Source organism: Oryctolagus cuniculus, chromosome 7 (genome assembly GCF_051225735.1).
Source record: "Oryctolagus cuniculus isolate XC-2025 breed Fujian yellow rabbit chromosome 7, ASM5122573v1, whole genome shotgun sequence".
Taxonomy (NCBI): Eukaryota; Metazoa; Chordata; class Mammalia; order Lagomorpha; family Leporidae; genus Oryctolagus; species Oryctolagus cuniculus.
Window position 1 is genome coordinate 163,049,774 of NC_142873.1, and position 24,655 is coordinate 163,074,428.

General features: G+C 64.0%; 1 protein-coding gene across 1 annotated transcript in view; it reads right to left on the reverse strand.

Annotated features, from left to right (window-relative positions):
- The window catches only part of AJAP1 (adherens junctions associated protein 1), a 102,698-nt gene that overhangs the window by 11,691 nt on the left and 66,352 nt on the right, over nucleotides 1-24,655 (reverse strand). The window lies entirely within an intron of this gene.

The following is a 24,655-nucleotide window of genomic DNA, read 5'->3' on the forward strand; positions in this document are numbered from 1 at the left end:
AGCACCTGTCCCCCCGAAGCGCTCAAGTTCTCCAGACACCTGGACACCACCCTGCCCCCGTCCCTGGCCCCGGACCACCTGGCAGCCCCTGGGCACGAGGCCACACGGGCCTGCTACTGCACGGCAGATCTGAGAGTGGAGACTTGGCTGGCAGCCTTCCAGGGACACAGTGTCGCACACAGATGTCACCTCTCCACTGCTGACGCCCGTGGGAGAAACGGCTGATGAAAAAGGAGAAGCCGGCACAACCAGGAAGCAAGTTCACTGCTGTTCCACGTGAAGGAGTCCCACCCCGAGCCCACGGGCCGGCTCCACGGGAAGACGGGGCCACCCAAGGAGCAACATGGGTGCCCTCCGTTGTCTCCCATTGACTGGAGAACTGCCGTGCTCCTGCTGTGTGCCACACGGTGCCAGGGGCGGCCAGCGCAGCCAGGGTGCCCACCCTCAGGGAGCAGGTGCATGGGGCCTAGTTGTTAGCTCCAGCACTCACTGCGGGTTCTGGCCAGTGACCTCACACACGCCTGTGCTACCAACGTGTAGGCCACTCTCCTTTCTCCCCCAGAACTGCCAGCTCTGGTATCCAGCGGAGTGGAAAACTGCGTCGTGGCACAGAGACCAACCTCTGCCTCGCCGGCAACAGAGAGCCCAGCAGATCCCTGTCCACACTGATTCCCCAGGGCGCCTGACACCCAGCAGACCTGCAGGCAGCGGGAGTGCTGAGAGCCGTGCACCTTCTCACACGGACACGGAGGTGTGGCTGCTCACTCTCCCCTCCTCCTGCACCGCACACTGCCCTGGGGCCAGTCAGGAAGACACTCATGCTGTCCTGCTGCGTGCTCATCCCTTCTGTGCTCTGTGCATGCGGAGCAGGCTGAGGCGATGGGGACGGGTGATGGCTTTGCTGACGGTGGTGCTGGTGATGGTGGTGGTGATGATGGTGGTGGTGATGATGATGATGGTGATAATGGTGATGATGGTGTTGGTGGTGATGATGGTGGTGATGATGATGATGGTGATAGTAATGATGATGCTAATAGTGATGATGGTGATAATGGTGATGACGGTGTTGGTGATGATGATGATGGTGGCATTGGTGGTGATGATGGTGATGGTGGTGGTGATGGTGATGGTGGTGATGATGGTGATGACGATGATGGTTATAATGGTGATGACAGTGGTGGTGTTGGTGATGACGATGATGATGGTGGTGATGGTGGTAATGATGATGGCAATGGTAGTGTTGGTGATGATGATGGTGATGATGATGATGGTGATGATGGTGGTTATGGTGATGACGGTGTTGGTGATGATGGTTACAGTGGCATTGGTGATGATGATGGTGATGGTGGTGATGGTGATGATGGTGGTGATGATGATGATGGTAGTGTTGGTGATGATGGTGGTGATGGTGGTGTTGGTGATGATGATGATGGTGATAATGGTGATGGTGGTGGTGATGATGTTGACGGCAGTGTTGGTGATGATGATGATGGTGGTGTTGGTGATGATGGTGGCAATGATGATGGTGGTGATGATGGTGTTGGTGATGGTGGCAATGATGATGGTGACGGTGGCATTGGTGATGATGATGGTGTTGGTGATGACAATGGTGATGGTGGTAATGATGATGGCGATGGTAGTGTTGGTGGTGATGGTGGTGATGGTAGTGGTGATGATGGTGATGGTGGTGTTGGTGATGATGATGGTGGTGGTGGTGGTGGTGGTGGTGATGTTGATGGCAGTGTTGGTGATGATGACGATGTTGATGGCTGTGTTGGTGATGATGATGGTGGTCTTGGTGATGACAATGGTGATGGTGGTGATGATGATGGTAGTGTTGGTGGTGATGATGATGGTAGTGTTGGTGGTGATGGTGGTGATGGTAGTGTTGGTGATGATGGTGATAATGGTGATGGTGGTGGTGATGATGATGGTGTTGGTGGTGATGGTAGTGTTGGTGGTGATGGTAGTGGTGATGGTGGTGGTGATAATGTTGATGGCAGTGTTGGTGGTGATGGTGGTGGTGGTGATGGTGGTGGTGGTGATGTTGATGGCTGTGTTGGTGATGGTGGTGGTGATGATGTTGATGGCAGTGTTGGTGGTGATGGTAGTGATGATGATGGTGATGGTGGTGGTGGTGATGGTGGTGATGGTAGTGATGGTGATGGTGGTGGTGACGATGTTGATGGCTGTGTTGGTGATGATGGTGGTCTTGGTGATGACAATGGTGATGGTGGTGATGATGATGGTGGTGATGATGGTGATAATGGTGATGGTGATGGTGATGATGGCGATGGTAGTGTTGGTAGTGTTGGTGGTGATGGTGGTGGTGATGATGTTGATGGCAGTGTTGGTAATGGTGATGATGATGGTGTTGACAATGATGGTGGGGATGATTTGGAGGGGGCTAAGAAATACCGTGGTGGTGATGATCCACATATTCAACAATGTTGGGGGGCTCACCAGGTGTGTTACCGGTTTTTCCTGACAATGACCATTGAGGACAGACCCTGCCACTAGTGACTATGGGGGTGGAAACCTCTGGGAGAGTTAGCGCAAGCTCCTGCATCTCACAGGGTCTGCTGGCTCAAAGCCCTGCCTGCGAGCAGGTGACACAACTCTGAGCTCGGGTTGGTGACGCAGGGCTCACTCTGAGCTGAAGGCCACACTCCCCCCTCCTCCCACGGAGCTGGCTCCTCTCCCTTCTCCTCCTGGCTTCCATCTCGCTCCTCTTCAGGCTTCTACAATCAAGGGGCCGGTGCTTTTATCCCACCCCACCCCTGGGAAGGCCTCTCGGGAGCGCTCCAGGCTCATGCCAAGAGCTCACATCCATTTCTCGGTGAGTCGCATCTCCTTCCGCGTGGTGAGAGCTGGACCTGCCTTCTTCTAGACCAAGGCTGAGAATTCGGTGCCTACAGCGAGGGGCATTGCCCGAGAGCAAGGCAGGCAGAGGTGGGTCAGCGGGGGCAGCAGGGGCTGCTTCCCCTGGGAGGCCAGGCCCCCGAGAGGCACGGAGGGCTGCCTGCAGGAGTCGGGCGCTCTGCCCGGGGCACTGCTAGGTTTGGACCTCTTACGTCTGACTAAGGGAATTCCTCAGTTGGGTCGAATCTCTGCAGTGGCCAAAGCCCAGGGCCTGGAAGTGTCCCACGGCCAGCTGTGGCTTCGGTGTTTAATTCCCTGTGGGTAGGGATGGGGACGCTTTGGCAATAACTTTCTGATGTACAGAAGAGAGTGGGGCCCAGAGGGAGTAGCGGTTGCCCCGCGGACGCCTCTCAAACAGCTCAGCCCCTCCCCTGAGGCCCACGGGAGCCTCTGAGCCCTTTACACAACAGGGACCAAATCTGCATCATCTCCATGTAATTTTTTTTAATGTTTTTCGATTGATTTTAAAGGTGGAGAGACAGAGAGTGATCTTCCGATGGCTGCTTCAGTCACCAAGTGCCCACAGCGGGTGGGGCTGAGCCAGGTGGGAGCCAGGGGCCCAGGACTCGACCCGCATCTCCCACGTGGGTGCAGGGGCTCAAGTACTTGAGCCATTACTTGCTGCCCCCCTGGGTGCCCGCGGGCAGGAAGCTGGAGTTGAAAGCAGAGCCGGGACTGGAATCCAGGCACCCGACAGAGGAGGCAGGCATCCCACGTGGCATCGTGACCAGTGCACCACGTGGCCACCCCACGGCCGGCTTCACAGCCACCCTCTGCCCCTGCACGCGCGCTGCCCGACACAGAGACTTGCAGGAGCAGCCGAGTGACAGTCACGAAATTCAGAATAAGCATCAGAGAGCAGGCGCCAGGGTCCTGAAGCCCTTGCGGATCCGTGTGGATCCACTCCACCAGCCTCCCCACGCGAAGCCCCAGGGGGAGCAACGTGCCGACAACCAGCGAGAGGGTCTGGAAGAGGCGCCACAGCGGTTAGCTGTCTGAAGCAATTTCTTCACACCAGGACCCCGCGGAGTCTTCACACACCATTGAGCCCATCCACTTTTATCCAGCGCTTTATGCACCTGTCTGGCCAGCCAGGCACCTGACACTCGCGGCAGTGGATTGACTCTGCCCTGGTCCCCCGCAGGGCCGGGACAAAAGGCAGTTGTGTGCTCCGGAGCCCCTGAGAAAATCAGACATCCACACGCAAATCCAGCCTCGGCAGCCACGTCCTGCCACACGCATGGTGAGAGACAGCCCTTTCACTCCTCCTCCTCACCTATCAGCTTGCAAAGAAAGCCGTCTTGGGCTCAAAGCCCAGACACTGGGCTCTGCACAGGAAGCCACCGCCACGAGAAGCCCCTACAGACCCCACAGCCACGACGGCCAGACCAGGACAGGGCCTATGCACACGCGATCCACACAACGTTCCTGGGAAGCTGGGAACGGAAAACGCAGGACAGGGCACTGCGTGTCGCCCTGGAAAGCCGGCTACGCAGTGGACAGCAGCACGGCACGGCAGGGCCTCGAGCCTCTGACCGGCCCCTCGGTCCTCCCCAAACACCAGCAGTCGCGTCCACTCTGGCCAAGTCCCTGATGTCCCCATGTGGGTCCCGAGGAGGCACGCCCTGTCTTCAAGGCCAGAGAGTCACCACTTCAGGCTTGCGTGCAGGGTGCCCCGGAGACACGGCCATCACACGACAGAAGCAGCCACAGGACAGCCAGCCAGCACACGGGCCTGGCTCTGTTCCAACCAAACTCGACGTACGAAACCCGACAGCCGCTGCCTTTGGGGAACAGCCACAGGAGGCCTCCCTGAGGAGTTAAGTAGAGGCATACGCCAGCCTTTGAGGGTTAGTTAAAGCTGGCCCTCAAAACACAATCGGACTCGAAACTCAAGACCCTTCCCAGCTCCAGCAGCCAGGGCCTAGGGTCTGCTCGGCCGCCCACAGGCCACTGCAGAGGTGGCTCCGAGGACAGCCCCAGCCACCCCTGCCCGTGGGCCGTGGACGAGGCAGCGGGAGGCCTGACCCGCCGGTGTGTCCAGGGAATTTGCCGGTGGAACGTCCCCAGGGGCCTCCGAAGGACGTCAGCCACGCGGGGCTCAGAGTCCGCTCCCTACATGGAAAAGAACCTGCGGCTTGTGGAGGGCGGGAAGCCCCAGGTCCCAGGATGGGCACAGGCGGGGGGACGCAGCCCACCGTCTCCAAAGGCTCCACAATGCCTCGCAGGGCCACCCGTCTAGGAGGGGCACCCCGGCTCCTCCCCTTCCTCACAGCGTCCTCCACAGCCCGCCGGCCAGGTCCCCGGGGCCGTCAAATGACACAGCACGAACACCTTTCGGATGAACACAGTCGACCCCAGGCCAGGCTCCTCGCCAGCTGTCGGGGGGACGGATGATAATGAGGTCACCTCGGGAGAACAGACTGGCCCCCCCAGAAAGGAGGGAGAAACCCCATGTCCTCCCCTCCCCCTCCAAGGTCAGGAGCGAGGCCCATCTTTGAGCTCTGCAGCCGGGGCCTGGCCCCAGAGCCCGGGAGCACACGGCCGCCGCCTGCCCGCCAGGTGATTGTTCCTGCTAATTTAGGGGCTCTCTTCGCTCCTAGTAACTGCCGCTGTGTACTAATGGGCTAGGAGTCAGCTGCCATCCCGATAATGAAAAATTATACGCAGCGTAATAGATGGGGCAGACGGATCACGCAGCTCGGTGTGAATCAATGGGGCTTTTGTGGTTATGGTTGTGGCTTCCTAGTAAGATCAGGCGTGGAGACGGATGTGGAGGGAGGCGACGCATCTCCGGGCTCGAACAAGGCCGGGAACACAAACCCGCGGAGGGCTTGCTTGCCCGGCACACGGGGGCGGCAGCACACGCCCGCCACTCCTGGTGCAGACAGGAGCCGTGCCCCGAGTGCCGAGGTGAGCGGATGGCATCTCTCTACTTCTGACAGCTCGTCTTAGGACACCGGGGTCTTGCACGCCTGCGGCTCGGGAACCAGGACCACGGGTCACGGGCTCCAAGGACGCCTGTCCGCAGGGGTGAGTGTGGTGGGGGCAGAGGACCCGGCACCCTCAACGTGCCAGTCCTGCCACGAACAAGCCACCCCGTCCCCCACAAAGGCCTGCAAACGCAGGCTCCGGTGCACACCGGCCTGAGTGGGTGCAGCGGGTGGCGTCCAGCGCGGGACAGGAAAGGGGCCCGCTGACGCCTTCAGCTGCAGCTGCTTCAGCGTCCAGGCTCGCTCCGGGGCCAGGGCCCGGGCAGGCTGACGGGAGCAGCACCGTGATGCTGGCGGAAACACAAGCACAGCAGGGACGCCCTGGCCCCAGTCGGGGCTACAGACGGCTGGGCGCCGACAGCCATCTGCAGACACGACCGAGAGGTTTACCAGGCGCCAAGAGGGCCGCAGGCTGGTCCCCCGGGCAGATGAGACGCCCTCTGCCCATGCTGGGGAGGGCGGGGCTCAGGGGCTCAGCTTTGCCCCGTGCAGGGAAGGCGAATGCAGAGGCCTGCGGCAGGGGCCAGCGGGCGATGTCTGCAGACATTCCTGGCTGTCTCTCCCGGAGCGGGGGCGCGCATCTACAGCCTCTGGTGGGTGGAGGCCAAAGCCACTGGTGAGGCGCCCACAGCACACAGACCACCCCCGAGAACCAGGGACCTGGCCCCAGACCTCTGCGGAGCTGGGCATGAAAGCCTGGTGTCCCACGCCCCAGCCAGGGAGCTGCTCTCCCGTTTGCTCCGATCCCTTCCTTTCCTTGCAGGAAAGCAAGGCCGGGAGGGGCCGGGAGGGGCTGGGGAGGGGCGGGGGGGGGGCGCGTGAGGGGCCTGGGCTGCCTTCGCGGCCCTGCAGACTCATCACGAAGCGGCTGATTTCCTGGGCAGGGCACCCCCGCCCCCAACACCCATGCGCCGTGCTCACGGCAACACCACCAGGTGGGCATGGGAGCCCCCTGAGTACACGGGGAGGTGAAGGGACCGTGCACAGGGGCTCAACAGCACCCAGAAAAGCTGTCCTCACCGTGATGACTTAGTGCAATGAAGGAGGCAAATTAAACTCGGCAGAGGGAAGAGGTGCACAGGGCACGGCCTAGGAGAGAGCAGGTGCCCTCCGAGGAGGGCCATGGACAGCCGGAGCCTCCCCGCAGCGGCCGGAGATGGCACGCACGGAGGACCGCCAAACGCCGCAGTTCGCCCTAGCCGCCCTCGCGGTCCACAGGTTGCAGGGGCTTGGTCGTGCAGCGGTGGGTGCCCGCTGGATACCATGTGGCCCAGGGCCCTCACCCTAACTCATCGTTACAGCTGGCCTGGCCCTGGGCCCCGAGGAGGCAAGGACACTGCTAGCAGGCAGGACAGTCAGGGGTCTACAGGTCACCTCCCGGGAGCCGGGCAGGGGCATGGCTAAGACACCATAAACACCCGGTTTAGACTCCGGAGCCCAAGCCCTTCACCCACCTCCCATGTAGCCCCTGGGAGAAGGGCAGCCCTTTTGCCACCCGAGGGTGGCCAGCGGACCTGCAGCGTGGGCTACGGAGCAGTGGGAACCTCCACACACACCCTGATGGCCACCGGCCACCGAAGGGCCCTGGAGCTGCCCTCATGTCCCCGGACGCTGGGCTGCCCACACCACGGAGCGAGTTCTCTGGCCCTTGGGGGGCGCTGAAAAGCCGAGGATGCCCCGCACCACAGAGGGGGGCCAGGGAGAGCGGGGACAAGGCCGCCAGCAGCCGGCTCCAGGCCCCGGAAGCACCGCCCTGCTTCTCCTCTGAGCCCCATCTTAGCCAGAGCCGGCCTGCTCGCTGCCCACCTGAGGGGCAGGCACTGCACGCTCACACCTGGGACCCACAGTTGGGGGTGGCCGGGGTCAGCGGGGGGCTGACCGTCAGGGGCAAGGAGGCCCAGAGCCCTCACCCTGTGTTTGCAAAACCACAGCCTACCAGACAGCGGACTTCAGCGCCATGGCCCGGACTGCACACATTGCTGGCCCCAGAGACAGTGGACACTGGCGTGGAGCCCCTGGGTAAGGGACAGCCTTGCTGCGCTGGGCTGACCGGCGTCCCCCCAGAATCCATGTCCCTAGAGCCTCAGAGCGGGACCTCATCTGGAAACGGGGTCTTTGCCGACTTGACCACTTAAGGTGGCATCCGTGTGGGTCAGTGTGGGCCCTAAATTCCACAGCTAGAGTCCTTACAAGTGACCAAGGAGAGAGACGGAGAGGAAAGCCCACGTGGACGGGGCAGGCACGGGGGTGTGGCAGCCACGAGTGTGCAGCCCCCAGCAGCTGGAGGAGGAGAGGGAGAACCCCTCCCCAGAGCTGGCAGGGAGAGCAGGGCCTCCCCCCTGCACTGTGCACTCAGCCTCTGGGATGATGGTGGCCTCTGTCCCTTGCTGCTGGCCAGGACAGCAAGGTGTTCGCTCGCTGGTGCGATCGCGGCAGGCCCTGGCGGGGTTCCTCCGAGGCTGTGTGGGGCTGTCGGCCCCGTGCCTGGCGCACAGGGGCCCACGGTGAACACAGCGCTGTCTGCCTCAGGGGGGCCCTGGGGCTCCTCCTCGGAGCTGAGCCCCAGCCCTGCGGGGACGCTCGGATGCCTGGGAAGGCAGAGGAATGTGGACTTGAACGCAGCCATGCACCTGTCCCACCCTCCCTGGGAGCACCAGCGCCAGACACACGTGGAGCGGTGAAACGGAGGTCAGAAAGCTGTGGCCCCCTGGTTGCTCGTGCCAATAAAGCTTTATGGGAACCCGTCCAAGCCCATTCATTGCTCACGGATCCCGGCCTGCAGGCAGGGGCAGAGGGGAGCGGTCAGGACGAGCCTCACACATTCACTGCTGGCTCTCACAGCACCAGGACACGACCCCGCCCTGGAGGACCCAGGATCGCCGAGTGGGCGCTGCAGGGTGTGCACCAGGTGGCGGGGGTCAGACGGGCGGCCCTGGCTCACGCACCCCTCCCACCGCGTGGCCCCCGCGGCAGGGCAGGTGGAGCCAGCGGGCGTTCCTTGCAGACAACAGGAAGGCTCGGCTAAGCAATTTCTGAATTGAATTTAATGGCTGTGAAAACGGGTGACAAATGGAAGCCAGGGCCGTCCATCTGGTCGCTGTGACTCACGCTGCACATCGTCCAGCTGTCAGCAGTGACCAGGACGCCGAGCAGGGCGGAGGGAGCGTGGCTCCAGGCCTGCAGAGCCCAGGGACGGGCAGGCAGGCGGCACCGCCCCCAGCAGCAAGGCCGGGCCTGGGGGGGATCCAAGCCCCTAGGAGGACTCAGGTGTGAACATGCAGGCAACCCCGGCCCCCCACCCCCAAGCTCCGTGTCCTCACTGCAGAACAGGAGCCCTACACGGAGTCCGGAGCTCAGCACTGAAGTGGCGATGACTCACTTCTCTCACCGGATTTCCTGCGGCATTTGACTCTCCACAAAGGATGAGGGCTCGGGCCGCACGCTAAGGTCAAGGAGAGGTTGGGGGGCTTGGGAGGGAGGACCTCAAGTGGTACCCATGAGCAAGGGAGGCCTTGGACAGCACAGGGGCCATCTGAGTCCCAGAGGCCATCCCAGGTCTGTGCCTGGCAGGGGTCAGCTGCCCAGGCTGCTCCCAGGGCGCGGTGAGCACCCTGGCCCTGCCAGCAGCTGGGTTTAGCCCAGAGACAGTGAAGGGACCCAGGCTCCCAAGCCAGCGGTGTGCACTGCCCCTGCAGAGCCGAGGGTACCCGCCCCCTGGAGCGCAGGGCGGGACCGCGCAGCTCCCCCTTGTAGCCCTGCAGGCATGGCCAGCGAGGGAAGGCGCCCGGGTCGGGAGCCTGCACACGGCGGGGCTCTGCCCTGGCCAGGGGCACAGTGGACTCCACACAGAGCCTCGGGCCAGCATCTCAGAGCAAGGGGACAGGACTGGGCGCCCTGGCTCAGTGTGTGACCCAGAGCACACACTCGGACTGTGGAAACGCTGGGGCCGATGGCTATCGCTGTCCCTTGCCGAAAACCCCGCCGTGTTCAGATCCCATCCCCACGGGACCAAGCCCATTGGTCTTTGCATTGTGGGGTCTCTTGAAAGACACACCCCCTGGCCCCAGGACGCCCGTGCACACCATGAAGCAGGAACCGGATTCTAAGACGTTTGCTTCATCTGGTTCCAGTCCTGGGCCCTGATGTGATGATTTCCAGGGACGTCTCAGCCAGCGCTGACCCTGGCCCAGGACAGATGACCTTGAAGTCAGAGCACAGGAAGCAAGGAGCAGGGGCTCGGTGCAGACCGGGCAGGAGTCGCCTCCCAAACTCCGGCAGACACTCGAGTCCCAGTGTCTTACACTGACAGGCAGTGGATCGGGGTCATGGACTCGGGCGGAGGCTTGGTCCGGTGACAGCGTCTGAACCTGGGCCTCTGGGAGGTGAATGGATTGGGTTAGAGTGGGGTCCCAGGCCCAGAGCACGGCACTTCCAAAGAGGGACCTCGCCGAGGAGGAGCTGTAGCGTGGCCCCCATGCCCTCTGCTCCCACTCCCCAGCTGCTCCTCCTCCCCAGGTGCTCCCCACTCCCCAGCTGCTCCTCCTCCCCAGGTGCTCCCCACTCCCCAGCTGCTCCCCACTCCCAGGTGTTCCCACTCCCCGGTGCTGCCCTGCCCACAGGTGCTCCCCACTCCCAGCTGCTCCTCCTCCCCAGCTGCTCCTCCTCCCCAGGTGCTCCCCACTCCTAGGTGCTCCCCACTCCCCAGCTGCTCCCCACTCCAAGGTGCTCCCACTCCCAGCTGCTCCTCCTCCCCAGCTGCTCCTCCTCCCCAGGTGCTCCCCACTCCTAGGTGCTCCCCACTCCCCAGCTGCTCTTCCTCCCCAGCTGCTCCCCACTCCCAGGTGCTCCTCCTCCCCAGGTGCTGCCCACTCCCCAGGTGCTGCCCTGCCCACAGGTACTCCCCACTCCCCAGGTGCTCCCCACTCCCAGGTGCTCCCCACTCCCAGGTGTTCCCCACTCCCAGATGCTGCCCTGCCCACAGCTGCTCCCCACTCCCAGCTGCTCCTCCTCCCCAGCTGCTCCTCCTCCCCAGGCGCTCCCACTCTCTGGTTCTCCCACTCCCAGGCGCTCCCACTCCCAGGTGCTCCCCACTCCCAGATGCTGCCCTGCCCACAGCTGCTCCCCACTCCCAGGTGCTCCCCATTCCCTAGGTGCTCCCCACTCCCCAGGTGCTCCCACTCCCAGGTGCTCCCCACTCCCGGTGCCCCAGCCTTGGCCTCCTCAAGCTTCATCAAACACTGGGCCGTCTCAGACTGTGAACCTGCAGAAGTGAAGCCGACACAGACCTTCTTCCTGCCTGAGTCTCCTCCCATGAACTTTACTTAAAGTAGCAAAAACCCAGTGACTCGAGAGCCCTCCGATTCTGGCCATGGCCCAGGGAGCAGCTCAGCAATCCAGAGAGAAGCCCTGAGCTGTGGTCCAGGCAGGGGGCAGCCATAGCAGCCGTGCGAGTCTGTCTCCCAGAGCCATCTCCAGATTCTTCCGTTAACTGTGTTCAGAGGCGGAGACAGTGGGAGGCGGTTAGGATCAGAGGGAGCCGCCAGTGTGCAGCCCCCATGATGGCATCAGTGGCTCTGTGGGGGCCGAGCTGGCGGCCTGCTCCGTCTGGCTTTGTGACGCCCCCCACGGACACCGGACACACGCCCTAGGACCTGCAGCTCCCAGGGCGTGAGCTGAAAACATCGGTTCTTTGCAAATGACCCAGCCTCGGGGACCTCCTTGTGGTGCCAGGAGATGGGCTAAGCCGGCGAGCCGGGCCGTGCGGAGCCGCTTGGCCGTGCATTCCCAGCTGAGCTGTTGCTCCCGCCGCCTTCCCGGCTAACGGGCACAGCCTGCAGACGGTGCACAAAAAGCCCTGAGCACAGCACGGGGCGCGGGGCCGGGAGCACTCCCCGCTCCGCCCTGCGATCCCGGTGGAGGAGAGCGGAGCCCGGAGCCCAGGACTTGGCTGCAGATGGAAGCCGCCCCCGCGGGGAGGGCAGCCTGCACCAGGATGTCCTGGGGGAGCCACACTGACACTGAGCAGCCGGGGACACCTGCAGTGCGCCCTGGGCCCCGCGCGAGGCAGGATGGGGACGCGTCTCCCTGCTGTGCCCCGGAGCTCAGATGCCACCCCCAGATTCCCCTCCCTCACGCCCCAGGGGGACAGCGTCCAAGCGCGACATGTTGTCCCTGGAAGGCCCTGCCAGACAGGAAGGTGCCGTTGCCTCCGTCCACACTGTTGGCTGAGGACCTGCTGTGCAGGCACAGGTCAGCTCCTGAGGCTGCCGTGCAGACAAAAGCCGGCCGGGACCGGCCAGAGCCGGCTGCAGCCCTGGGGCTCGGGTGTAGACACCAGCCGAGCAGCCGCAAGAATGCACCTGGGGGCCGGCGCTGTGGCGCAGCAGGTTAAAGCCCCGGCCTGCAGCACCAGCATCCCATATGGGCACCGGGTCACGTCCCGGCTGCTCCACTTCCAATCCAGCTCTCTGCTGTGGCCTGGGAAAGCGGTAGAGGACGGCCCAGGTCCTTGGGCCCCTGCGCCCACGTGGGAGACCTGGAAGAGGCTCCTGGCTCCTGGCTTCAGATCAGCTCAGCTCTGGCTGTGTCAGTCAATGTGGCAGTGAACCAGCGGATGGAAGACCTCTCTCTCTTGCTGGCTCTGCTTCTCTCTGTAACTCTGTCCTTCAAATAAACAAAATAAAATCTTAAAAAATAAAAAAAAGAATGCATCTGTGAGCGAGCCATGATGACCAGAGGCACCGAGAGGGCCAACAATGGAGCCCCCCAGGAAGCCCAGGGAGGCCTGGGACTGCTCCTGGACGTGCATGTGGGCCTGGCCTCTCCAGCCCCATCCTTGCCAGGACACCGGCTGCGGTCGCCTCTGGGCTGGGCCAGCACCACCAGCAGAGGCAGCAAGTCCGCAGGTCCCCTGTCTCATGAGAATGTGGCCAGACAGCCGCTTGCTGAGCCAGGGCCCGCGGCGGCGGCTGGCTGCGCTCCCTCCCAGGCTGGCCGCAGACACGTGAGTGCACCCAGCAGTCTGCTCGGGACTGGGACGTGCTTGCCCCACGGCATTTTGGGGGCTGACACGCTGACGAGGAGGGGTGAGGCCTGACTGTGGTAGGACGGGGCGAGGGCAGCCTGGGAGGCTCCCAGTGGGCGACATCGCTAATAGGACAGAGGGGAGTTTCTGTCCCCCACGACCCTGGGAGGAAGCAGCCACCAATTCCGAGAGCCGAAAGCCGAGAGCCGAGAGCATCAGCCGAGCCCGGGGCCGCCTCCCATCCTCGCCACCTCGCGGGACCATTCTCAGCCTCCCCACGGCGACGCAGCCTCTGGGTCCACTTCACCGCCACCTGCTTCTCCCACGGAGCACGCCGGGGATGCCAAATGGTCCCAGGACAATGGAAGCAAAAGCTAGGTTCATTTGGGGGCAAAATAACGTTGAAATCCGCACGCAAATTTTCCGTAATACACATTTTTCAGCAACTTGTTGAAGACAATCTGAAGGCAGATTTTAATATTTTTTTTTGCACCAAAATATACTTTGAATTTTACTCTCCAGGAAGGTTTTGAAGGCCCCTCGCCTGTGTCTGATCCGCCTGGGGAAGGGGCTCCCTGGGCACAGCAGGAGGCCGGGAGCCGCCACCTCAGGGTCTGTGGTCTGCGCCTCCCCCACTCCGGCCTCCAGGAGCCCCAGCTGAGAGGAGAACTCGACCCGGGGAGGCCATTACTGCGGCTGGCTCGTGGCTTGGGCAAGGTCCTGCTCCCTCCAGAGCGGGGCTGACCGGGACGCGCTCACCGCCACCACCACCCCCCACCCCTGTGCTGGGCCTGGGCTCCAGCTGCCCGCTCTGCCGTGTGGCCGCCCACTCCCCCGCCCTCCCCGAGCTGTCCTTGGCTCACTTCGGCCGGCTCCTTCTGGCTCAGGCCCCCAGGTGGGAAGAGAGGCCACACCGCCGCCCCCACGCGGAGAGACACAGCTTCTGCAAGTGCCAAAGTGCCAGGGCCTTCTGCTCTGCCCACGCAGCTCAGTCAAGCGCCCAGAGCCCCTCCCGCCACACCCGGCCACCTTCCACATCTGACCAGGTCTCCGGTGCCTGCCACGCAGGTGAGGTGCAGCCACCTGGTGGTCCCCGGCCAGCGCTCCCCTCCGTGGCCACAGCCAGCAGCAGCCCCCTCTGCCCACGCCTCCTCGGGGTCCCTTCCCTCCCCCCGCCCCCACCCAACTCCTCGGCTCTGCGAGTCCCGCCCAGGCCCCCACACCCATCAGGGAGCCTCTCCCACCCCCTCACTACGAGCTCTGAGATGGGGCCCAGGTTTGGACTGAGCTGGGGGCAGGGCGAGTGGACGGGTGCAGCCTGATCCTCCCCAGCAAGCAAGGCTCAGAGCCACAGTCAGAGTCCCACCCGGGGCAGTGTCGGGGGGCAGGCAGGAGGGACGCCGCCCCCCACCCCGCCCTGCCCCGTGGTCCGCGGCAGCCTCTAAGCAGCCGGAATGTCAAGGGGAATTTCAATGCCGCTTTACGGGTGGGAGGGGCAGGGGAGTGGAAGAGGCCGGCTTCCCAGGGGTCCTCGGAGCTGTCGGAGGCTCCCTGGGGGGAAAGTCATTACAATCAGCGCAGCTGCTGTCCTGATGCTACCAACAGTCACTATTAAAAACCGTAAACAGATACACAGCCGCATGGGAAAGGCCCCTGGCTCCTGGCGCCCTCCTGCCCGGGGGGCTCCCTTGGGGAGGGGCAGGCGTCCGGTGACTCTTCCCCCAGAGGATGGGGGCGGCCACCTGTGGCCACACGAGGAGAATGTGGGCCGTCACTGCTGCAGCTCTGGGGTCGGAGGACAAGGGCCTGGCCCGGCACTGCTGGGGTCCCTGCACCTGCCCGCTGCGGCTACTGCCGGCGTGTAGGAGAGGCCCAGGCCGTGGGACCATGGGCATCGCCCCACAACACCAGGCTCTGGGTTGAGATTGCGAGTGGGGGGCTTAGGGGTAGGAAGCAGGCCGACGGGACAAGAACAGCTCTTCGCTTCTGCTCAGGGTCCTGCAACATCCTAACTCCTGTGGCCAAGAAGGGTTTTCCAGGCTCAAGACAGACGGAGTCACAGGGGACACACGGAAGCAAATACCCAGACGTCGCAGCCAGCTGGGGAGGGGGCAGCCGAGACGGCCCTCGTGTTGGGACACAGCACAGGAAAAGTGCCGCCTTCCCCTCACCAGCGCCGGCTCCCTGGAGGCCCCGCGGGCTGGGGAGACACAGACGGAGGCCGACAGGGACCCTCAGTGGGGGACCCAAACCCTCTTTCCGGTCCACAGAACCCCAGCGTCACTGCTCACCGGAAGACAGCGTGAGTTCCGTCCATGGTAGGGACAAGGGTCAGCAAACGGCCACAGACCGCACGGCTCCCTCTGCGCCACCCGCTCTGCCCCGCACGCAGCTCAGGACCAGGCAGAGACCCCTTGGAGCCAGGGATGCAGAATGACCCAGAGGAGCCACGGGGTAGACCAGACATGTGGGGAGAGGGGTCTTGGGGCATGTCCACATGGATGGTGATAGGAGTCCCAGAGCTGGGGGGAGTGGGCGTGGCCGCTTGCCAATCAAAGCCCGGTCATGCACACTGAAATACAATTTGTGAACAATTTTCTAGAGGCAGAAAAGCCAACACTCAACTGTGCAGAAAGCCTCCTAGCTGGAGTGGGGGGGCACAGGTGCAGGAGCCAGCAGGATGTGGAGCCCGGGCATCTCGGACACAACGCCCAGCACACACATGACAGCACCAGGGCGCCACCTTCCCCAGCAGAGCAATGGGGACCTGGGCCTCAGTCTGTGGCCTCCACACTGCCCCCTGGAGCCCGAAGCCCCCAGGGGCTGGAGCAGAATCCAGGGGCAGCTCTGGGCCACCCCGAGCCTCTCTGGACAGCGCTGCCTCCTGTCTGCTTTCCCACCGCGGGCAGGCGGGATTCAGCTCAAAGCCCACACTGGGCTGGGAGTCTCTGGCTGGGTCAGGGCGAGGGCGAGGGGCAGCCTGGCGGCTCCAGAGGCAGGAGCGGCATTGGCGGGGAGGGGAAGGGCGGGATGGTCGCAGGCAAACACAGGCTTGGAAGACTGGAAGGAGCGACACCGCAGGTCAGGGCCTGAGAGGTCGTGGCGACGCTTCCTGCTCTCCTGGACGAAGCCTCTCTCACTCACTGTGCCCCACCCCCCGCCCCCGCCGAGCAGCAGCCGCGGGCCACGGAGGGCGGAAGTGAGTGCACCCCCGGCCTCATCCCAGCAGCTGCCTTCCTGCCGGAGCACTGGGGTCTCTCAGCGCTGGCCAGGCTGTGCTGGACGAGCCTGGGTCCTCCCGAGCTCCCAGTGTCCCACGGGGTCCTGTATCGCTGCCACTCTCCAAACGGCGGCACAGCAAAGGCCTCTCGTGGCCGACCCACTCCCCCGTGGCCCACTCCGTCCCCCGGGGCTGGGACACAGGTGTTCCAGCCATGGCCAGCGTCAGCCCCAGGCCTGGAGAACAGGACTGCAGCTGGGGCTGGCTCAGCCGCAGGGGAAATGAGCTAAGGGGGTGGGTGGGGTCACAGCGGGAGAGGGTGGCCCCGCATCGCGCACGGCTGGAGTCCTCATGGGCAGACAGAGGCAGAGGGAAGACAGAGGTGTGGGAGGGAGGCGGCCATGGCTACCGGACACACGGAGCCACCAGACGCTGGAGGAGCCCCTGGACACCTTGGATTCAGGTCTCTGGTCTCCTGAGCCACGAGGGAAGAAATCTCTGGTTTCTAATTTTATTTTTCATCTACTTAAAAGGTGGGGCTAGGAGTGAGGGGTGGGGCTGGGAAGGAGAGGGAGAGACAGACAGACAGAGACAGAGACAGAGAGACACACACAGAGAGAGAGAGAGAGAGACAGAGAGAGAGAGAGACAGAGAGAGAGAGAGAGATCTTCCTGCGACAGCCAGGAGCTCCTTCCCTGTCTCCCATGTGGGCAGCTTGCGCCATCGCCTGCTGCCTTCCCAGGTGGGTTAGCAGGAAGCTGGGAGGGAAGTGGAGCTGGCGTCTTCAAGAGGCGCTGGGACAAGGGTGCAGGCGTCCCGAGCAGCGCCTTAACACCTGGGCCGCGAGCCCTGCCGCTTCTGCTGTTGGAACCACGCAGCGTGCAGAAGTGACGGAGCCACGGGAACCAACACAGACGGTGCAGACCGGAATCTGGGGGACCAGGCACCTGTGTCCCCGTGGACAGAGCTTCCTGAAGAGACGTGGGCTGGGGAGTGACTCTGGGCTCCAGCCACACTGACCTCCCTGTCACATCCACACCGCCCAGCCCCGATGTCCCCAGAAGTGCTGGGGCCCACCAGCGCTGCCCCCACCAGCCATGCAGGGGGCGCCCACGCAGCCGCCTCTGTGTGGCTGGGAGTCGGGAGCGCGGTTTGTGCTGCTCGGGGTGACTTCTCGTTATAAGCCGTGACGTGCTATTTTGGGTCACGACGCAGAGTCAGCCTTAGAATGGGCTTGGAGTGGTCGACGTGGCAGTGTGGGCCCGGCCACGGCTGGTGAGCGTGCACCCCCTCCCCCACATGTCTGCTTCCCTGCCACACGCCAGGTGCCGCGCTGGCCCGTTCGTTCCGTGGCACCTTGCTTGCTGCGACTGCCACCATAATCTTGCAAGCTACGTGGAGGAGGGTGAGCCTGGTGCCCACCCCCCACGCCATGAAAGACAGGTCTGAGTCCTGGCCCTGCGAGTGGGACCGGACCCAGAAACCTGGCTTCTGTAGACAAGATTAAAGAGCCCGATCATCCCAGAGGGAAACCCAGTGTTGGGTGTCCCCGTGAGAGCAAGGAGGAGACCTGGGACACGGAGGGGCCCGAGGAGGCCAGGGGGTGATGGTGGCAGGGACTGCGGCGATGCTGGGGCACCTGGAGCCACTGGAAGAGCGGGGGGGCCCCCAGCACCCTCGGAGAGGTCGTCCCTGCTGACTCCCTCATCTCAGACTCCGGCCTCCTGACCTGGGTCGGCCCACACGGGGCTTCCAATGCCCCGTGTGTGGCACCGTGTCGTGGCAGCCACGGGAAACGAGTGCAGTTGATTTGCTGCCCTCGTTTTGCAAAGGGGACCGCGAGGCTGAGGGGGGCGGGGAGATGCATCCGGGTCTCCTATAGCCCGCTAAGCGGCACACCTGCCGCCCACACCCACGCACCCTCCACCAGTCCTCACCCCCACAGCAGAGGGAGGTGGGAGAGGAGGAGAGGACTCTGGGCTCAGAGCACGTGGTGCCCCAAACTCGGCGGCCTCCCTGGCTGGACTCCACCCCCGCCCCACTACCCACGGCCCCCGTGGACTCAGCCAAACACACAAGGTGTGCTTCACGCCTTTAATCTCCCGTGTGCTGCGCCCAGCCGGTGCGCTGGGAACTCCGGGGCATGCATAACTCATCCTGGAGCATCCGTCGGCCTGAGAGGTGCACGCCGCTGCCGGCAGGCGGACGAGGGCAACGTGGTCCCGGTGGACGGACGCGCAGAACCCCAGCCCCCGTCCCGCACGCTGTACGGAGCTCCGTTGTCTCCAGATTGAAGCATCCCAGAACTGCACCTGCCGAGGCGGGAGGGGGCGGGCGGCCTTACACCGAGATGTGCCGAGGAGGACAGCAGAGCCCTGGACACCTGTCCCCTGCCCTGCACGCAGCCAAGGCCCGAGGCCCGGAACGATTAATTTAGGAAGTCGTCGTCCTGCTCTCTCCAGCGAGCCCCAGGCCTCGGAGGGCGTCTCTGGAGACCACTTGTCGCTACTCGTTGCTGCGTAGCTTGATTGCACCTGATTGTTCTGCCGATTTTGGTTCCAGCCGTGCGGGGGGAGGCACCAGCACAGGGGCTCCTTTCTGTCCCTCGGTCCCCAGAGGGCGCTGGCTTCAGGGTGCTCTCCTGGGCAGGTCTGGTCTGAACCGTCGGCCCCTCAGGTGCTGCCCAGCCCATGCTCCAGCCCCTCTGTGGTTCGAAGCCTGAAACCCACATGGGCTCCGCTTCCTCTCCTCGCCTGTCACTCACTGTTGGCCCCACCCACGGGCAGGTTGTCACGCTCTGCCTGCTCCTGGTAGTGGTTTTGTGTGTCCACGCTGTGTGTACACACACCTGTGTGTGCCTGTGGGCATACAGCCAGGCTGCGTGTTGTGTGCACATGGCTGGGCGTGAGGGTGTGTGTGCACATGTGTCCACCTGTCCTAGGCAAATCGGTGGGTGTGTACATGGGCATCTGTGCCCGGGCACCTGTGACTGTGTGTTGTGTGAAGGTGTGTGCACAAGTGCGTGTGCCTGTGCGTCTGTGGCCTGTGTGCCGTGTGTGCCTGGCTGGGTGGGAGGCCCATCTTAGCCTACACCCCCCCTCGCTGTCTGGCTGGGTCAGGCCCGGCTCCTCCTCCTCGGGCGCTCCCCACGGCCCTGAGCAGCACGCCGTCTAGCACAGTCAATAATCACTCTGGTGATTGATTCGTTGACCTTGGACCCATCGCTTATGTTCTCAGCCCACTCGTCTACCGCAGGGAGAAATGCGTGAGAGCCCTTTAAAAATCAGACGCATTGCATAAGCAGAAGGTCCCGCGCGGGCACCGCAGCAGGGCGGGCAGCTCGCACCAAAGGCAAAACTTCCGCCATCAGCACTCGGGAGCCTTGGAGCCTGCACGCGAGGGCCGCGGCGGCCCGGCCGGCTTCCCTGCCCGTCACAGAGCGACCCAGGCCCTGGGAGGGCAGGGTCCCTGCAGGTCGTGGCGACTCCGAATGGAATTGGCACTCTGCACCTCCCATGCCAGGCCCTCCACGACCCTCCCACTCCTCCCCGGGGCCGGCCCTTGCGGACCCCAGCTCATCCCGCATGAAACCGCCCCGCCCCTTCGCCGCCCGCCCTGCCCTGCAGGCTGAGCCAGCAGCGCTGTGCCGGTGCAGGGCCCGCAGCCCCGCCCTCTCCTGCAATTCTACCATCAGGCCTGAGTCAGCAGGCCAGCGTGATTGAAGTCGGGAGGCCAATTACCCCCGGTCGACGGTGGGGAGGGGCGGCAGAAGCGGCTCTTGCCGAGACCTCCCGTAGATGGGGTTGAGCCAACCTGACCTTCACCGTGCAAATCCCTCCCAGCTGCACAGAGCACTTAACAGTTCAGGTCAAAACGTAAAAGACAAACTCTCTGCGGGGAGTGGGGGAAGACACCGGAAACGCAGCTCGGCCCACGTGGTGCTGGGCTGCCAGCGGTCTCAGCGTCTCCTCGCCGGGCTGCTGCCGAATGGGTGCACCCAGGAATGGAGGCCCGCGCACGTCCGTAGGAGGCGTGTGCACGCACTCGAGGGAAACGCAAAAAAGTCCAAGGGGCAGGGGAAGGGCTTCTGGCCAACTTGCTGCTTGGGACGCCCAGTGTGAGTCCTGACCACTCCACTTCCAGGCCGGCTTCCTGCTCACATGGACCCTGGGAGGCAGCGGGTGATGACGCTTCAAGCACACGGGCTGTTTGTGTGGGAGATCCACGGAGAGCTGGCCCCCCCGTCTCAGCCTGGTGCAGCAGCAGGGGAGTGAACCAGCGGCGGAAGTTCTCTCCCTGTGTATCCTTTTTTTTTTGACAGGCAGAGTGGACAGTGAGAGAGAGAGACAGAGAGAAAGGTCTTCCTTTGCCGTTGGTTCACCCTCCAATGGCCGCCGCGGCCGGCACACCATGCTGATCCAAAGTCAGGAGTCAGGTGCTTCTCCTGGTCTCCCATGGGGTGCAGGGCCCAAGCACCTGGGCCATCCTCCGCTGCACTCCCTGGCCACAGCAGAGAGCTGGCCTGGAAGAGGGGCAACCGGGACAGAATCCGGCACCCCGACCGGGACTAGAACCCGGGGTGCCGGCGCCGCTAGGCGGAGGATTAGCCAAGTGAGCAGTGGCGCCAGCCATCCCTGTGTATCCTTACTCCTGTGTGTGTGTGTGTGTGTCTGCCTTTCAAACAAAAGTGAAAATTTCAAGAACTCAGTAGGAAAACGGACTTGAAAGACGCGGTGGTCTCCCCAGGAGTCCCAGGCCCACGCAGCCTTTGCAGCAAAAGGATTCAACGCCAGAGTGCACGCAGCACTCGCGTCTCGCTCGTCTCCCCCAGCCTGGAGCTACTCCCCAGGGCCCCCACCCGCGACGGCCACGAGCCGGGCAGCTGTGAAGGCCAGCGACCGGTCACTTTGCGCAACGGGCCCGGCTGCGATTCCCGGAGTCTCCTTGGGAGCGGCCGGGTGACGAGCGCGAGGGGAGATTCGGGGGGTGAGGCTGACTCCCGTACGGCTCCCTCCAGAGGTGCACGGGCTCCAAGCCGCCCCTCGCTGGCAGGGACGGCCACTGCGTCATGCCCGCCCCCTGAGCCCCAGCATGTTGTAGGAGACGAATGCAGGGAGACGGACATTCCCCGCTCACTCGGGACCCGTCGCTGCCCTGCGAGCAGCCGAGGCCTCCGGCCCGCCGTCGTCAGAGCCCGGCTTTCAGGAGCTGCCCTTGGCGTCCACCACGCGAACGCCTTTCCTTTGTCTTCTCTTGGGTCCCACCACTATCTTTACTCCACAGAACTCTGTTTTGCTGCGTTTGTTTATTTGGGGTGGGGGAGAGCGCGAGAGAGCGAGCGAGCCCATCGTCTGGCTCACGCCCGAATGTCTGCAGTGGAGCCTGGAGCTCAGTCCAGGTCTCCCACGAGCTTGGCAGGAACTCAGGCGGCTGAGCCCTGACGCCTCCCGGGGGAGGCTGGGACCAGGAGCTGCCGCTGAGAACCAGCCCGGCGCTCCGAGGCGGGAGGCGGGCGGCGGGCATCAGCACGCTCGGCCAGATGCCGGCCCTGGGTCTTGTTTTCTCCTGCAAACGCACTCAGCTCTGCCCCCGCTGTCACCCTGCAGAGCGGCTCCCTGATGCCAGCGGCACTAAGATCTTCCAGGCTTGGCTGTGGCTTCTCTGTCCCAGTCCTGGAGTCAACCACCCAGCAGACAGCCCCGGGGCCTTCCGTGGACAATGTTGGTAAGCAAGGCCCACGTGCCTGGCTGCCGCTCCCAGGACACGCTCAGAACACTGGCACTGTGCCAAGTCCCCCATGCGCAGAGCGGAGCCCCCACCCCACGTCCTAGTCAACAGGGCCCTCGGAGGGAGATCCGGCTCGAAGCTGGGCCTTCGCTCACGTGGGTAACCGGAGACAAGGCTCCATCGCGTGGCAGTGGCCCTAGATCCAATCCTGGCATCCGTGTCAGAGGGGAGGCGGCGAGCGAGGGCCATGTGAGCTGAGGCAGAGCCTGGGAGAGGCGGACATGCACAAGGCAGGCTGGAGCCAGCCCAACGTGGCAGAGGCTGGAGGAAGCCCCCAACCCAGAGCCTGCCGCAAAGGCCTGGCCCTGCCCGCCCTGGAGCTGGGAGGCGTCCCTGGCTTTGAGTCACTGCTTTGACTCCACGGCCGCAGGGAATGGAAGCAGACAGCTGCTGCCCCCGACGCCACCCAGCACCGTCGGGCTCGCCCTCCCTGTCTCCCTGGAGCCCATTCCTCAACCCCTGTTCAAGGCCAAGGTCGGCCCTGCCAGCCCCCTGCCTGGGGTCCTCCGGCACCATCCCGGGGGGCCTTAGCAGGCCCGACAGCTCCTCCTGGCTGAGCCACCCAGGAGGCCTCGCCAGGAGGAAGCCCCACGCCGGGACACCTGGCCTCGCCCTGCAAGAAGCCTCGCTCCCTGCCGGGTCCTTTTTCTCTGTGGCTCAATCGTGGTAAAGCACACAGGGCGTGGAACTCAGCGCCTTAACCACAGCACCCACACCCACTCCAGACTCTCCCAACTCCCCACGCTGAGACTCCCGCCCCTTCATCCAACACCTGCTCCCAGCCCCTCCCCGGGCCTGGGAAACCCCCCCAACCCTGCATCCGGGACCCCACGGTGCGGAGCGCCTCCCCACGCGCCTTTTTGAGTCTGGCTTCTCTCTGGCGCAGGTGTCGGAATCTCCTTCCTTCTCAAGGTGGACACAAGGAGAGACGGCGCCGTCCGGTGTGCGTCCATCATTCCCACCTGAGTCTGCTGTGAACACGCTGGGGAAGCGGCTCGTGGGGACCCTGCTCCCCACAGGGTCTCTGAGACCCTCTTCTTCCTCCCAGATGGAGGGGGGTCCCTGAGTTGGAGGGGGGTCCCTTTCAGAGGGAGACAACGCGAATTTGGCCAAATGCACAGTTCAGCCTCCCAGGCGAGGGCCACGTGACCGAGCCACACTGTGCCACGCGGCACAGAACAGAAGCCAAGGCGCAGAAGCAAGCAGAGCGTGCGGCCTCTCCCCCTCTTCTGAGGGCACCGGGGTCACTTCTGGGCCGGGAGAGAAGCGGAGACACCAGCCGCCGAGAGGAACCCCAGCCAGGATGACTGAGTCCGAGGGGGAGGGATGCGAATGACTCGCTGCCTCTCCAGGCTGACTTAAGGATCTGCTCAACATCAAATTAACTTTTTGACTTATTTCCCCCAAAAGCTCCGAAGGCAGCACGCGGGCCTGGTGTGCACACCTCGCTCGGCGGGGACACAGGAGGGCCGGGGACCGGGCTCCCAGGGCACCAGCCGGCCGGGGCGCCCACAGCGGGGAGCTGCACATGCCGGGCTGGCAGGGCTGCCCCCCCCCAAAGCTGCCCACCCCACAGCACAAGGGACACCCTAAAGTTGGCGCAAAAACAGGATTAAAAGCGGAAGCTCACGCTGGTGCAGGAGCGGCTGAAATCCACGCACAGACCTCTTGCCACGAGCGTTTCCCGTGAGCTCGGACGGCCTCTCCCAGCGCCGAGGCTGGTTCCCGGCGCCACAGGGAGCCAACATCTCACCCGGGAGTGATGGAGAAGCAGGCTCCCGGGAGGGAGAGGGGAGCAGGAAGGCCCTGCCCCCCTACGTCCCAGCCCCCAAGTGTGCCCTTCCCCCACTCCCACCGGTAAGGGTTGAGCAGGACCCATCCCCCAAACCCACGCAGAGGAGGAAGCTCTGAAGCCCTGGTCCCAGTGGTGGGCGGGTGAGGGGGTCCTCGGGGGTTGTGGGGGCTGCCCTCCGACGGCGGGTCTCTGACATCTGCCTTGCTGCTCGCTCCTGCACACCCGCCGAGAGGGGCCGCCCGGCCCCAGCCGCGTGCTAAGCCGGGCCTTCTCTCTCCTGGGCATCTCAGTTAAAGGGACGAAAGGCGACTGGCACCCGCCCCTCCGTCACGGGGAGTGACAGCCCTCAGGCACCCCCAGGCCTGGGCCCCAGATGTCCAGGGGCCCCTTTCTGGTTGACCCAAGTCAGGCCACACCCCACCCACACGTCTCCCGTGGTGCCCTGACCCCCTTGTCTCCCCCTGCCCAGGTCCTCATTCCCCACAGAACCGGAGACTGCAGCCTGGACCTTGGTGCCTCCTAGCACAACCTTGAGATACCCCCACATGCTGCCCATGGCTGTCAGCCCAGGCCAGCCCCTCCCACTGCAGCCCCTCCTCCACTCACAGCTGGTCCCGCCCCTCCCAGTGTATCTCCTCCTCCACTCACAGCTGGTCCCCCCCCTCCCAGTGTATCTCCTCCTCCAATCACAGCTGGCCCCGCCCCTCCCAGTGCACCTCCTCCTCCACTCACAGCTGGTCCCGCCCCTCCCAATGCATCCCCTCCTCCACTCAGAGCTGGCCCGCCCCTCCCAGTGCACCTCCTCCTCCAATCACAGCTGGCTCCGCCCTCCCATGCATCTCCTCCTCCAATCACAGCTGGCCCCGCCTCCCTACATCACTGTCCCCCAGTGCTACCTGCATCTCTCCCCCCTT